Below are 16,172 nucleotides of genomic sequence, written 5' to 3'. Positions count from 1 at the left end.
TACTGCAATGTAATGAAAAGATTTTCCAAAATTTCAATCTCGAAACTCCAAGTTTAATTTTTCCTTTTTTTTAAGCATATGCAATGAATGAATATGACAAATGCAATGTTCTCAATATAATACATGTAATGAATGTAATAAATGTAATGCATACAATGTAGTTCATTTATCTCTTCAATTGCAGTAAATTAAAAGGGTCTCGAAGTTTTTTTTCAAATGTTTTCATTTTCTTAACTTTTCAACACTCCTAGTTTACGACATGGACTATCAAGCACAATCAAATGTCTTTTCAATTTTGTCATTCCAATCCAAAATTTTTTTTCTACAACCAATTCTTAAGAATTTTATTCTAAATTAATTGGGATTGATTTTTTTTATGCTTTTTTATCATTCATTATTACTTCTACTAGTCTTAGTCTTCCTTTTAAAGCAAGATGGTGATTTTTTATGGATTTTTATTCATTTATTCATCATTATTACAATATCATAACAAACACAATGTCATTATATATGTCCTTAATCACAATGAAAGAAATAGGCAAGGTGAAATATTAAAAAGTATTTGTTAAAAGAAATAAATCTGGTAAACAAAAGGACAATGATCAATCTCAATATTTGAATAGGTGTCAATTATCCAAGTAACGAATATTCCAACAATCTAATCCAAAATTCTTTTCTCAAAACCTATTCAATCAACGATCTTGACCATGTTGGGTTTTATTAAACTAACTTTACCCTTGTATAATGAGATATTCAAATGAAGTTATTCCATTCAAACATTTAAGCTGCCTTTTCAGATTTTTAACTTAAAAGCCCATTTTTTACTCAAACTACCATTTTGAATTTTCACCTTGAGTCTTCATTTTTCAACATTTTAATATCTTGACATGCACATAGGATGCAATGCATAAAGAGGTTAGGCTCATAGTTATTATTAATAAATATTTCAACATTTTCAATAGAACCGGCATCAATGAACACTCTGGCAAACTTTTTGATCTTTGTTTATAAATTTATCCATGTTTTGGATCATCAACAAAGATGCATCCTATTACCGCCACTATCAAGAAAAAGAAAAACGTAATAAATACAATCTTACATACAGGCAAAAGTAACCAATCTATGACTTCAAGTTGTAAAACTGAATATATCACAAATCATAGAAACAATGTTTGAACTATTATAATAATAAATATTATCATATTTACTTTATAATAACAATTATAGATTTAATTACACTTTGGTGCCAAATATTACCTATTTCTTATAAAGAACATTTTAAACCAAAATTTTTGTGTAATAATGTTGAATTCACCTATTAAAGAAACAACCATAAAATTTAAGCAATAAATACAGATTATCACTCAAAAAAATAATCAAGCAAGGGTTATGTAGTTGCTTTGGGAACTATTCCTCTGCTTCACAAAAATTTTACCAAATCTAACATCAATAGCATTTTCCAAATCAACAATTAAGTTCAATTATGGATTATAGGATTCCAAATTCAACATGGAACGCGTGACTAACACAAATGAGGATAGGCGGTGGCAATAATTCCAGTCTTATTCAACATAACAACTCATCTGCAAAGTTATTCGCCAATATAAACATTGAAAATAGTTAGTGATTTTACTATATATACACATTCTTGATCAAGTTTTTCCATTTCTTTATCAAATTAATACTTTTTTTTTGTCTAGATTCAATCTATTTACAATTTACAAAAAAAAAAAAATGTTTGCATACCCATTTGTTTATATCCAATTCCTCACATCGCTCATTCTATGTAAACATTTAACTTTACTAGAAATAATTAAGAAAAACAAACTAAATACTTGCAACCTTAAACACAAAAAAAGATGTAAACTTGATCTTAAAAAAAAAAAGCTATAAGTAAAACCAAATGAAAATTTTATTAAAAAACCAGAACATTAATGTAACAGAATAAAACTTAAAACATGTCAAAAACAAAAAAAGAATTCCTCATATTTCCAAAAAAAGGAAGAATCATTTAATTAATAAATAAGTATAAAGAAAAAAAATCTTAATTGATGTCCTGAAAATCCAATAGCACCTAGAGAAAAAGAAAGCAAGAGGTAAAGGAAAAATGAAGCAATTTAATCATGCAAATTGTGAGTCCTTTAAAAGATATAGCCTTTAAGATCTTTAATAAACTAAAAACCACAAGCAAAAATAAAAATATACCTAAATTACATATCCTTTATAAAATCTGAAAAGAAAAAGAAATTATCTTATAAGAAAGAAAAAAAATAAAAGTTTATCTTAAAAAAGAGGAATCCGTTGCAACAAAAGCTAAGTAACATGAAACACTCATCATGATACAGTGATAATACTTTGTCACCAAAATCCCAAGTTCTTGAAGCTTAAAGGACAAAAAAAAAATTATTAGAAAACAACAATTAAAAACAAAAATAGTAAAAGTATAATTAAATTAAACAAATTTCAAGAAGTCTGAGAAAATATGTTAAGGTTTATTATAAAAAAGGAAAGGTCGAATAGAGAAAAAAAATTAAGGAAAAAAAAGAAAGAAAAAAAGAAAAAGGATGGAATGGTTACTGACAGCCACTAGACTAAAGTCTCATAAATGGCATTCAATTGGGATGTCAATTAAAAAAAATTAATGATATGACAAAAAAAAATTTACTAAGCTCCTTAAAGACTTCAATTTAACATTAAATATATTAATTTATGATAGAGAAGAGAAAACATAGAACTAAGAAGAACCAATCCTATAGAAGCACATGAAATGTAATTAATCATAGAGCAAAAACCCTTCAAATTGGCAAAGAAATAAAGTTAGAAAAAAACCCAAACCTCAAAAAAAGTACAAAAAAAAACCTAAAGAACAGAATTTGGTTGCATAATTAAAATCAAAAGCTAGAAATATTTTTATAAAAAAGAATAAAGACACCAACATCAATGAATAAAAGCATTGAGAAAAAAAAAAAAAAACCCTCAAACACATACTTTTAAGTCTAGAAATGACAAAGAAAGACAACAATGATAAGAACCTTTATTTTCCATTCAAACCAAAATCATTTTCTTTATGGCTAAATAAAGTTATCTAACATTATCTTCATAGAAGGCCTTCACACATAAATAGGTGGTATACATGGATCAGGTGGCAGGAAATTGATAGACAAATGGTCTTCAATTATCATGTTAATAACGAATAAAATTGATAATGTGGCATAAAAATTTTATTGAAAGATTAACAGATTCACATTTAATATTAAGTATATTGATATCCTAATATAGTGTAATACATGTTATTATATGTTATAATCATTATGATAAAATATATGTATTATTAACTTATTTTATTTTAATTTTTTTCAAATTACATGATAAAAAGTTATTTATTTGAAATTAACACACTTAGAATAATTGTGATAGGGTTGACATGATTAATTAATCATGTTATCATTGCAATCTATATGATATAACATGTTTGACATGTTTTATGTATGCATTTAACATAAACATGTAAAGATTATTTTAATATTTTAACAATAACAATTAATTTTAAAGTTATTATATCAGCATATAATGAAAAATATATTATTTTGATTATTAACAAAAAATTATACTTGGTAATATTTAAACATTATGTCATAACGTATAGATCTGTAGACCTACCGTTAGACATAGATTAGAAGGAGTCACCACCTATCTTTTTTATTTAGGTGTGATTGACCATCTGATTAAATCTGATATGCAAAATAGATGTTAGGTTCGAGAGTCAGTTACATATAAGGAAGGTTGTAGCATTCCTACAACGTCCATCCAAATGATGGTATCAATTTGATTTTAAATTATCCAAGCCTTGGTCATTTTATGATTTTACCAAATAATTTAGTATTAAAAATTAACCCAAAATTGTCCCAATAGTTTGGTAGCAATTTAGGATAATTCTCTCACTTCATGAGTATTCATGAAGACTAGTGTCCTATTCTGAAAAGGCTCCGTCTTCGTATTTATTAATTTTATTTTTAAAAAAGAATTAGTGCAGCTTCCCAATAGTTTGGTATGGCTCATTTCAAAGCAATCCTCCAATAGTTTAGAGGATGAAAATTATTTTGTTTTATTTGCAAATTTTTTTTGAAAGGATTTTTTTATTTTTCAATTTTTTACATTTTTTTAGAATTATTTTTTCTTGTCTCTCTTTTTTTACTTCATTTTTTACCTTTTTTATTTTCTTTCTTTTGGAAATAAAAGTGGTAGAAATAGCTCTGTTTTTTTTTTAGAAAAAAAACCAAAAAATAATAAAAATAGGTTTAAAAAAATAAAATTCAAAAAATAAAATAAAATGAAAAAAGGAATACCTGCAATCAGGTTGGGTCACGGCATGGATCAACACGTGGGTCACAGGGTCTACGCGTAGATCCGGCTTATCCAAAATAATGTCATTCTACTTAGTATAAAAGTCAAGTTTCAACATTTTCCTTCAGATGCACCCAAGCCACACTCTCTCTAGCCTTTAAATGCTTTCTTTTCTCTCTAAAACTTTCCCTAAAACCCATCGAAAAGTTTTAATCAAAAACTAAAAATCCCATTGGTTTATGAAAACTTCACCAAAAAAATCAATCGAAAACTAAAAAATCCACCAATTTCTGAAAAACCTGTTGAATTCTAGAAATCTTGCCAGAATCTCATTGGAAACTTCAACTGGTCGCCAAAAAATTTATCAAAAAATTCAAAGTTTTTCAAAAAACCTAAAAAAACCTAAAAAAAATTCAAAAACATCCAAAAAAATCCAAAAAAAATCTCAAATAGCTCCAAACCTTCCTCGAACCTTTTGCAACCCTAAATTCACCTTCAGAAACCTGAATCCACACTTGAAACTACGAATTAACTCCAAAATCCCAATTTCCAAATCCCAAAAACCCTTACTGCTAAGATTTTCTCAAAATTTCCCTAATAATTTCCTCTCAATTGCCCTTTGTGTTTTTGTGTGTACTTGTTCTGTAGAATTGGTGCAATTTATAGGTAGGCTTAGAAAGATTTTAAGAAACGGATAGAATCAATCCCAAGCTTGAATTTTGGGATTGCATTCTATCCAGCGTGGTTTTTAGTCCAAAATTTTAATAATTTGATCCTGTGATTGACCAAGGGATTCTGATCCCGATTTCATCCATTGAGCATGTGTGGATTGAAACAAAAAAAGAAAGCAACAAAGAAGAGAAAAATAATAAAATAATAAAATAAAAAATATTAATAATATTAATAATGGTAATAATAATAGTAATAATATAATAAAAGAAAAAAAACAAAAAAAAGATAAAAAGGAAAGTAATAATAATAATAATAATAATAATAATAATAATAATAATAATAATAATAATAATAATAACAATGATAATAATAATTTATAAAAAACTATTTAATTGGACTTAGGCATAGAAGTGCCTAATTTGACCCAAACACAAATGGGTCTAATTGGGCCCGAATGTTAACGAACCTAATCAGGCCCAAACATCGATGTGCCTAATAGTATCGGGACATAAATAGGTATCTACAGCTGTCCCTCTTAGCATATCTTTTTAAACAAAGATGATGCAAAAACTCAGACACCCACTTTGTTCAATTCAAATTAGCGAGTAAAACTAACTGGGGATAAACCTTGAATTAAAAGTAAAATGATCTGACCTGAGTCGAGGTTAAATGATTAAGACAATGCTGTGAGTCAGAAGACGATCTGACCAGAGCTGAGATCAAATGACTGGGACGATGTCGCGAGTCAAGAGGTGACCAAAATCGAGTTGAGATCATAAATAAATGCCTAGACTAATGTCGCAAGTCTAAAAATGATTTGACTTGAGTCAAGATCAAATGATTAGGACGATGTCGTAAGTCGGAAGGTGACCAAGATCGAGTCAAGGTTGTAAATAAATGATTGGACTAATGTCGTAAGTCTGAAGATGATCTAACCTAAGTCGAGATTAAATGACTATGACAATGTCGTAAGTCGGAAAGTGACTAAGTCCGAGTCGAGGTCATAAATAAATGACTAGATTGATGTCGCGAGTCTGAAGATAATCTGACCTAAGTCAAGATCAAATGACTAAGATGATGTTGTGAGTCAAAATGAAGTGACCAGGATCGAGTCGAGGTAAAAAATAAATGATCGGATTGATGTCACGATCTGACGATGATTTAACTTGAGTCGAGATCAAATGACTGGGACGATGCTGTGAATCAAAATAAAGTGACTAGGATTGAGTCGATGTCAAAAATAAATAATCGAGATGGAACCATAGATCATAAAAAATGATTTGGAATGAGCGAAGATCAGATGAGTGGATAATGCAAGTACATGTCTAATGCAAATGAAACACCAATTGTGATAGCAAGGCTTTTGTGTTCTTGCTTCTGCACACTTTTAGCACAGATACCATCTTTCATTATTTTAGTGAAGAAATCATCCTGAATACATATCTTTGGCAAAAAAATTATTTTTCACCAACTTGAAGGCACATTTTTGGCATCAACTTGAATATTTATCTTTTTCCCCAAGAGGGTTATGGAAGCCATTTTGTTCTTATTTAATAGGAGCTCATCCTTGGTCTTTATCTTCTTTAATCCTTCAAAGTAACACACACTTTTTATGATTTTGTTCAATTATTAATCACTATCCCAATTTCAAAGTGTGGGGATACAAGTTACGCATTTCTTCCATTCATGGCACGGTATAAAGAGAAAGGGTAATGTATAGGACTAAGAGAATAATAAAATAGCTTTCATTTATTTGGATAAGCAATAAATTACAAATGATGATATAAAGATAAAAAGTGAGTATTTAAAAGTAGCTATTTGGGGTGGCAATGCCCCAAGACAAATAATTAGATAACCATGACAACAAATCTTAGATCTTCTTCAAAAACACAATCAAAACTTGATGCCTCAACACTTCAAAGCTATTTAGAATTTATTATGCCTTCCCAAGTGATGCCAATTCAAGTTGCCTTTTAGAGTTTCAATCCGATCCTCTTCTTTTGGATCCAAGTTACCCTTTCGGGTTTTTAACTTGAAATTTTTTTTTGTGTTTCCTTCTTCTTTTTTTTTAAATCAAGCAAAGTATTTTTTTACTACTTTAGAATTGATAGGACTAAGAAGTTCATCTCTATCCATTTTTGACAAGATTAAAGCTCTTCTTGAAAAAGCTTTTTTTACCACATATGGCCTTTCCCAATTTGGGATCCATTTTCCTTTATCATCATATTGACTTGAAATAATTCTTTTTAACACCAACTCTTTTTCTTAAAACTGATGAGGTTTGACTTTTCATCATGAGCTTTTATCATTCTTTTTTGGTACAATTGGCCATGGCACAGTGTCATCAATCTTTTTTCCTCAATAAAGTTTAATTGCTCATAGCGCTCTTGAATCCATTCAGCTTCTTCTAATCTCACTTCCCTTAGGACCCTTAGCGATGGAATTTCTACTTCTACTAGCAATACAGCTTTCATTCCATAAACCAAGGAAAAAAGAGTCATCCCAGTAGAGGTGTACACAGAAGTTTGATATACATGTAGAGCAAAAGGTAATTTCTTGTGCCATTCATTATATGTTTCAGTCATCTTCTCCAGAATTCTTTTGATATTTTTATTTGCAGCTTCTATTGCCATTTATTTTTAGGCAGTATGGAGTTGAATTATGGTGTTTGATTTTGAACTGAGCTCATACTTCTTACATCATCTTATTATTCAAATTCTTTGCATTGTTTGAGATGATTCTTTTTGAAATCCCATATCTATAAATTATTTTCCTTTTGATGAATTTACAGACCATGGATCTAGTCATGGTTGTGAAAAAGATAGCTTCGACCTATTTAGTGAAGTAATCAATCATCACAAAAATGAATATATTTTCGTTTGAGGCCTTTGGTGTGATAGGCCCAATGACATCCATCCCTTACATAAAAAATGGCCACAATAGTGCTATGACATGTAAAGCACTAGACGAAGCATGAATCTTGTTAGTAAAAATCTGGCATTTATGGCATTTTTTAGCATAATCAATGCAACCTTTTTCTATTATCAACCAGTAATATCCAGCTTGCATAACCTATCTTACCATCATATGCCCATTTGCATGTGCTCCACGTGCGTTATTATTAACTTCCTCAATAATTTTTTTGCCCTCAAAAGCACCTACACAGTGCAATAACACTTGATCCTTACCTCGTTTATATAAAATTTCTCTATCTAAGAAAAATCCCATAACCAACTTTCTCAATATTCTCTATTATCTTTTGTTGCTTAATTTGGGTACTACTGATTCTTTAAATATCGTATAATATCATAATACCAGGGGTGGCCATCCTTTTTTTCCTCTAAGTTGGCATAGTGTACTAGCATGTCTTTGATATCTAATTTGATAGGTTGAATATCTGTAGCATCACCAATTTGTACCAATATGGTCAAGGTAGCCAAGGCATCTGCAATCTGATTTTTTTCTTAAGGTAAATGTTCAAACTAAATTGTTTTAAACTACTTGCAAAGCTCTCAAATGTATTTGCGATAAGGAATAAGCTTTGAATCCCTTGTTTTTCATTCACCTTTTAGTTGATAAATAACTAGAACTGAATTCCTAAACACCTTTAATGTTTCAATTTTTCTATCCAAAACAGCATACAATCCCATGACACAAACCTCATATTCAGCTATATTATTGGTGCAGTTAAAATTTAATCTTGCTATAACTAGATAATAGTGCTCCATTAGAGATATCAAAATTGCTCAAATCCTATGCCCCATGGCATTAGTTGCCCCATTGAAATACATCTGCCATATCTCTTCATCATCCTCATATTCTTCCAATTCTGAGATGGCCATTAGTTTTTCCTCTGAAAAATCAAACTTCATGGGCTCATAATCATCAGCGACCATGTCTACCAAGAATTCAGCAATGACACTTCGTTTTATTACTTTTTGGCTCACATATACTATATCATATTCAGAGAGCATCACCTGTCATCTCGTGATTCTTCCTGACAGTGATGGTTTTTCAAAGATGCATTTGATGGGATCTAGTTTAGCTATGAGCTAAGTTATGTAGTAGAGTATATATTACCTGAGTCTTTTAGTTGTCTAAGCCAAAGCACAACATATTTTCTCTAGTGATGAATACTTGGACTCATACTCCGTAAATTTCTTACTTAGGTAATAAATAACTCTTTCTTGTCATCTTGTTGTCCTAGCACACAGCCCATTGATCCCTCTTATACCACTATGTATAGAATTAGTGGTTTTCCCAAAATAGAGGGTGCTAATATTGGTGGATTTGATAAGTACTGCTTGATCATATCGAAAGCTTCTTGACATTGTTCATTCCACTCTTCAGGATTATTCTTTCAAAGGAGTTTGAAAATGGGATCACATTTAAGAATGAGTTAAGAAATGGACCGAGAAATATAATTCAATCTACCTAAGAAATCTCAAACCTCTTTTTGTGTGCTTGAAGGGGATAAATTTTGGATAGCTCAAATTTTATCCGAATCCATTCTATCTCTCTTTCACTGATTATAAATCCTAAAAGCTTTTCTGATCTGGCTTTGAATGTAAATTTGGTTAGATTCAATTTGAGCTGAAACTTCCTCAACCTCTTAAATAATTTTCTAAGGTTGGTTGCATGATCTTTTCCTTTTTTGGATTTTGTAATCATGTCATTCACATATTTTTTCATGTCATCTGGAGTCATTTTTATCTGATTATAGCCAGAGAATCCATCCATTAAAGAGAATATCGAATGTCAGGCTGTATTATCCATCAAAGTATTAATATGAGGTAGAAAAAAATTATCTTTAGGGCTAGCTTTGTTCAGATCTCTATAATCTATACACATTTATACTTTCTATCATTTTTAGGGATAGGTTCTATATTAGCCACCCATTCAGGATATTTAGCATCTTGCAAGAAGCCTGCGTTAAATTGCTTTTGAACTTTCTCTTTGATTTTCAACAACATCTTTGGTTTCATTCTTTTCAACTTTTGCTATATCTATTTGCATTCTGGTCTTAATGGTAACCTATGCTCAACCATTTCAGTGCTAAGTCCAAGCATATCTTGGTAGGACCAAGCAAATACATCCATAAACTCTTAAAGCAAATCCTTTAACTACCGACGGTCAATAACTAAAATTGAAGTACCAATCTTAACTTTTTTTTTTTTATTTTCAGCATCACCCAAATTGATTAGTTCAATAACTTCTTGATGAGGCTTAATAGATTTATCTTCCTATTCAATTAGCCTCATTAAATTTAGAGACAAAGTGTATTCCTCAGAATTTTCTTTAGTATCAAGTTCATCAGTGTTAATTGAATTTTCAAAGTTCAACCCGAGATCATTGTCATGATTACCTTCATATTCATTTGGAGACCTGAAAGTTAATAAAATAAGAAATATTGGCAAGAAACTTTGATGGTGGAATGGAATAGAATGAAATAAATGAACAAAATGCATGCTTCTATTTTTATTGAAATAATAAAAAGTAAAGGCCCAAACATAAGAGTTCATCCCAATGCTTTTAGGCATAAACAATTAGGAGATGTGATTACATTAAGAAAAAATTAAAAATAATAGGCATTTAAATGACCTTCTAATTTTGTAATTCATATCCCAGCTGGCAGGGGTAAATCAAGGCTTCATCGTTTTAGCTTCCATCATCCACCATGTGAATGGATAGCTTGACAAAAGCTTTCTTCCACTTTGGTTCCTCTTTTGTGTCTTTTTCAGCTTTCGGAAGCATGTATCCTCCAAGAGTGAAAGTTTTATTTAAGTGAAGAACAACCATCGATCCATTTTTTACCCTCCTAATAAGGCTTGGTACTTCTTCCATCTCATAACTCAATTCTACTCTGCCACTGTTATCTTTAATTTTAAAGAATTCTTTCATCCCTTAAAGATTCTTGCCCAGGTCAGACCCGATACTCCAACCCTTGTTAACCATCTGATTAATCATAATTCTACTGAATTTGAACCCTTCACCTACTGCATTAATGGGTTTGAAAGACCTGTAAAAACATTCTAATGATTCTTTCACCGCTTCTACATATAGGGCATTTATGGGTTAAGTCATCAATAAGCTTTCTTTCCCAGCCACAATCACTAACTGTCCTTCAACATTAAATTTGATCTTTTGATGTAGTGAGAAAGAGACGATGCCCACCTTTTGAATCCATGGCCTTCTTAATAAGTAACTATATGATAGAGAAATATTCATAACTTGAAATTTTATATTGAAGACATATGGTTCATCTGTATGGGTAATTCAATATCTTCAAGGACTTCTCATTTGGTTTCATCAAATACTCAAACCATTATCTGACTATCTTGGATATGGGACATATCAAAAGACAGCTTGGCTAAGGTAGACACCGGTATAACATTAATAGTTGATTCATTATCAATGAAGACCTTAGCTATTATATGGTCTTTACATTTAACAGTGATGTGCAATGCCTTGGTACTTTTTAAGCCTTCAGGTAAAATCTCATAATCGTTGAAAGAGATATGGTGTGACACCACTAGATTCTTTGTCAAGTGATTCACATACTCCACAGAGACATTATGGGCCATATAAACCTATTTCAATACCTTCAACAAGGCATTGTGATATTGTTCAAAATTTAAGAGAAGTGATAGTAAAAAAATTCTAGTTGGCATCTTATTCAGTTGTTTTACCACAAAATATTCGCTATGCTTGATTAGCTTCAAAAACTCGTAATCCTCTTTTTTAGGCATGAATTTTGAGGCATTTGAAATTTTTGGTTCAATTTGCTTCTCTTTCCTTTTTTCCAAAGTCACCGGAGTGTAATATCTTCCACTTCTAGTTATACCCCCTACCCCTATTATATTGGCGATTTTAGATTTTGGCATATCTTTTGGCTGCCCTTGGGTCATCACCTCACACGCATACTTTCAAGGCACTATCTTGTCATCTTTATAAAGAAATAGGCATGGAACTTTGAGAGCTACTAGTTTGGGGATAAACTTATTGTCACCTGATTGTGGCTTCTCCTTACAACGTATGGTAATAGGTTTTGGCACCCACTTGTCTATCATGGTTGCCTTGATGTTTTCAAAAGCCCTTGACCCTTCATATAACTCTATCTGGTAAAAGTCTATTAGTTTTTGTACCTCTTGGTGAATTATTGACACTTCTTAATAGAATGTCTCGTAGCTCCATTGTAATACTTACACATTTGATTAGGGATGCATCATCTTATGTAAGTGCTTGAAGTCATCAGTTGTATTAGTCTAGCTCCATATAAAGCATCATAGAGCTAGTTTAATGGCATTTTAATCTCTTCTACTTTTCTTTTTATATGCCTTTTATCTCTGTCCAGGGTGTTGATTATATGATTAGGCAAGAGATTCCCACTAACATTAGGCGCTGAGCTCTCATTGGTATGAAAATTTATTAGCCCTTCTTTAATCAGATGCTGCACTTTTTATTTTAAAAAAAAGATAATTTTTAGTAAAATGGCCCGTTACTCCATAATGGTAGTCACAATGGACAGTGGCGTTATACCATTTGAGATAAGGAAATTTAGGCTATTTGGTAGAGACAAGAGTAATTATATGGTTTTTGTAGAGTTTTTGATACAACTTTGTGTAGCTTATAGGTATAAGATCAAAAGTAAGCTTTTCTCTAGTTTATGTTTCTCTAGTATTACTTGTAGTACTGACTAGATGGGCAGAAGATCTTAGTGAAGATAAATAAAATGGTCGATCAGATGTAGAGGTATGGTTTACCATGTAGTGGTATATAGGGTAGGTAAGTTGAGAGTAAATTCTGAATTATTACCCCTCAAGACTCACAGCTTGAGTCTTACTCTTTTTTTTTTAGGTGTTTTTTTTTTGAAGACTCACCTCCTTTAAGCTTATCATTTTTAATGGCATTTTTAATAATCTTTCATGAAATCACTATATTAGCAACGTTTTTAGTCACATTTTTTATCATTCTTTCATAATAGGATGACTTTAGAGTGTTCACAAATAGTATAGTAGTTTTTTTCTCTATTAAGGGAGGTTATACTTAAGCAGCCATATCTTGCCATCTTAGGGCATATTGCTTAAAAGATTTGGATGCTTTTTTTTTCATTACCTATAAAGAAAGACAGTCCGAGGCCATGTCGATAATATGGCAATATTGATTGATAAAAAATCGAGTTAAATCTTTTCATATCTTTATTTAGGTCTCATCCAACTAGACATACCATCTTGCTATAGACCTAGTTAAACTGTCTTTAAAGACATGTATAAGTAACTTCTCTTTACTAGCATATACCTCTATTTTACAATAGTACATGGTGATATATATGATACGACACTTAGTACTATCATACTTCTCAAACTCTGGTACTTTAAACTTTGGTGGCATCACTACATTTGGTACTAGGCAAAGTCTCACTGCATCCATGGATCTATATAAATCTATTCTTTCTACAGCCTTTAATCTTTTCCCAAGCCTATTCATGGCCTGATCAATTTTAGAATTCTTCAAGGGCATAGTTGTTGGTGGCTTTTCTTTTTCCTTTACTTCATCTGTAATAAGGAGTTGAATGGGCTCAACTGTCTTTTTGACAAAGACAGGATTATCATAACTTTGAACATTCTCATGACTTGATGCATAGGTCATTCTTGGGTAGTTATATTTCAGAAAAATTACTTGTTGAGGTTGAAAGAGTGATGCAGTTTGATTCTGTTATGGACCAAAGCCTAAAAGATATGTTGAATTAGTAGCTTCTTGTGAATTATCTTCTTCCACTGATTTCCCTCTATTTACCTTTTTCATGACCTCTAAAATTTGGCTCAACTTTTTTTTTAGTGCCTCTTGGGTTTTTTTTATTCTTTCAAGGTGGCTTGTATTATCTTGATCCATCTTTCTAGCTCAAGCTCAAGTATTGTATTGATGTGTAGCTATTCTTTCACTTTAGTATCACAATTGAAGATTCAATGATAATGCTATGATAGTGAATGAATGAATGAGCATGATGCAAATGCGTGAAAAAAAAAAAAAGAAAAAAGGAGAAAAGAAAAGAACATATTTGCCCCTTAAAAAAAATTCAACAAAAGAAAACTTTCATTTATTCCATAGGAGTCTGTTTTACATCAAACCTAATACTGTTCCTTTATAAAAATGCCTAACTTGCTCATATTGGTCTTTAGCTTTCTTAATGAAGTTTAACAGTTTCTGTCTATGTTCCCCTATTGGTGTAACTGAAGCTCTCAGTGCCTTAGCCTTTTCTACTATCTCACTTACTTTGATCATGATTTGCCTATCTGAGCTGTGAGGTGCTCTATAATCTTTATCTTTCTAACCCTTCTCTTTTGTTGCACCACATTTGATAAGATAGCTCTTTGTGCCTTTTTGTGAGGATTCTGACATGATTTTTTTATTCATTCAACTTTAATGTTAGAGTCAGAATGTAGTTTGAAAGCCATTGATTTTTCTGCTCAACCTTCATAAAAATATTTTCTATTTAGGCACGTTCTTCTTTCAACTCTTCATTTTTATAAACCAGCTCTGTATTGTTTATTTCTTTGGCCTACACTTGTATGCGCAACCTTTTATGTTCTTGTCGTAGCTCCTTCAACTCTTTAAGGATATCATCCTGTTCTTTAATAATTTTTTGGGCCTTACTATATTCCTTGGAGATCCTATAACTTAGATATCTAACTTTTCTGCTTTATTCTATTAGTGGTCTTTTTTTTTCCTGTAGCTTCAAAATTTCTTGCTTTAGTTTCTCTTTTTTCGTTTCATGCTCTCACTCAAAAAGCTTATTATTTGACTCTTGGCCCATCGATATGTGATAATCTTAAGGCATAAATGTAATCTCCTGACCCCCTATTATTTCCCAAATCAAATACCCCTGAGCGACTCAATCAGTGAATGGCCCTAGGTGTACTCTCTTAGGCTTCTTCCAGGCCGTAATCATGCCATCAATCTTTTGGAAAATTTTAAGCTCCTTATATAAGCAGTCAAATTGACTAAGCTTGTAGGTCATAGGAGTAAACTGTTCAGCTTCATGTTGTCTCCTTATCATCAATGTTGCATAACTTGTTGACCCCCATAGGCCTAAAAGTGGAACCCATATCTCTTCTCCACATTGATACAACATAGGTTCCCTATCCATCCATAGAGCTAACCATTTTACTTGACCAGCTGTGAACCCTTGTAGTAGATATTTCCACTCTTTTTGAGTCTTTACTTTTGGCCAAGTGCTCTAGTAGAATTTCCTAATCGAATTTCAAGTGTAGAAATAAAGTTTAGTAAAAGCACTTTTCTTGCATTCAAAATGGCTATTCATCCATACATATAATAAGGGTAAGCAGCCCACAAAATGTGCTTTGTCCATCTATCTACAAAAATTCAGAGATCTAATAGTTTTTACCAAGATAACTGGTAAAAGGTTACACCTTCTGTCAATTTGCTCAAATAGATCCACCACTTCTATCTTAATGTGTCTTAACACCTTGAAAAAAATGACGAACCCATATATGGCTAGAGCAAATGCATTCATTCCCTAATCATTATCTGGATGATTGATGATGAAATCTCGGAGAACCTTTCATGAAATTCCCTTGTGATCTCTTTTCTCTTGAATGTATGAATCTATAGTCTCTTTTTTCACCCCTAAATCTGACCTAACTTTTTTGTGACTTCTTGATTTGTGTTTTTTCATGTATATTCTGTCTGGATACAATAGATGTATACCCACCAGAGTTGAATACTCCTCTATTGTTGGTATTAGATCAACCTCATTAAAGATGAAACATCGGTAGGAAGGATCCCAAAATTATATCATCACTCTAATAAGTGAGTAGTCAACCTCCACTGACATGAGATATGCAATGTGCCCAAACTTCTCACAAAAGCCTCATGCCTTGAAAGGGTCATACCATTCCACATATTTAATAAGCATTTCAAATCATTATGTTTGAAGAGTAGGCAAACTTTTTCTGATAGTGTAGGGATGTGACCAGGTGGCAAATAATCTCTTTCTTTTAGTTGCCTCTTTTTTGATTCCATCCTTACCTCTATGGGAGAGTCATATTTAAATAGCATAAATGAGGTGCAAACCTAACGTTCTATGGAATCCATTAGGTTTTTTTTATTGAAATAGCTTTGGGGCAAAAATACTG

Source organism: Durio zibethinus, chromosome 9 (assembly GCF_047325235.1).
Source record: "Durio zibethinus cultivar Kanyao isolate XHJ-2024 chromosome 9, ASM4732523v1, whole genome shotgun sequence".
NCBI classification, from domain to species: domain Eukaryota; kingdom Viridiplantae; phylum Streptophyta; class Magnoliopsida; order Malvales; family Malvaceae; genus Durio; species Durio zibethinus.
Note: the sequence above shows the minus strand (reverse complement) of the source record.